General features: G+C 52.1%; 1 pseudogene; it reads right to left on the minus strand.

Annotated features, from left to right (window-relative positions):
- The window catches only part of LOC103081428 (NAD-dependent protein deacylase sirtuin-5, mitochondrial pseudogene), a 16,832-nt pseudogene that overhangs the window by 753 nt on the left and 15,041 nt on the right, over window positions 1-1,038 (minus strand).

Genomic DNA, 1,038 nt, shown 5'->3' on the forward strand with positions numbered 1-1,038 from the left:
TCAGTAATTGTAGCTCACGGGCTCTAGAGCACAGGCTCAGTAGTTGTGGCGCACGGGCTTAGTTGTTCTGTGGCATGTGGGATCTTCCTGGACCAGGGCTTGAACCCGTGTCCCCTGCGTTGGCAGGCGGATTCCTAACCACTGCGCCACCAGTGAAGCCCTCCGGCCCCCCCACCCACAAAATCTTTTGAAGTTATATTCCCTTTGCATTATTTTAATTAAAAATCTCAATCCTATTAAAAAGTAAAGTGAAGTACTGAAGTCCATAACAAACACCAGTGTTCACTCTGTCTTGCCCATTCTTAACCTGCCCAATTTGTCTGGTTTCTTATTTTGTTGTTAAGAAATAAAACATTTGAAGTAGGCTCTCTTCCTACTGATTCCAGGCTGGCAGCCAATTTGACTCCTCTTAAAATTGAGGGGAGACTAGTGAGGCCCAAGACAAGAGAACTTAAGGCTGCAGGATTGCCCAGTTGTCACCGACTCTCCCAAGTCGGGTCACAACAAGGGTCCTCCTGCCCGGTGTCATTCGAGCCAATAGGAGACCAGGCTGGGATGAGAAGCAAAGGAAGGCTTTATTCTCCGATCAGAAGGTGGAGAGGACAAGCTCTCCTGACAAGCCAAACAGGCTATGGTGAGGCTGCTTTATAGGGTCTCGAGGGTGGGGAGGGGGCGGGGTTCTCACGGGCCTGCGCGGCTCTGGCTGCAGATGGCAGTGTCGGGCGCAGCGTCTCTGCACACGGCCCGCCGCCGCCATCTTGGACTGAGTGTCGTGCGCTGCGCTTCTGCACGCGGCCCCAAGCTGAGGTGCTGGTGCACCCGTTTCCCACCGGCAACTCCAGTGCCCGCAGCCCGCTGTGAGAAAGAGAGACTGGACTCAGCACAGAGGAGAAAAAAGGTTAGATTTTGTTTTATTACCCAGATTCTATGTTTATCGCCGGGAATTGTTCATGGGCTTTGTGGGTGGCACGAAACCTCGAGGGTGGTAGAAACATCCCCTTGTCGACAATGAACAGTCTATGATAGGAATGGGAAAGA

This window comes from Lipotes vexillifer, unplaced genomic scaffold (assembly GCF_000442215.2).
Source record: "Lipotes vexillifer unplaced genomic scaffold, Lipotes_vexillifer_v1.1 scaffold982, whole genome shotgun sequence".
NCBI classification, from domain to species: domain Eukaryota; kingdom Metazoa; phylum Chordata; class Mammalia; order Artiodactyla; family Lipotidae; genus Lipotes; species Lipotes vexillifer.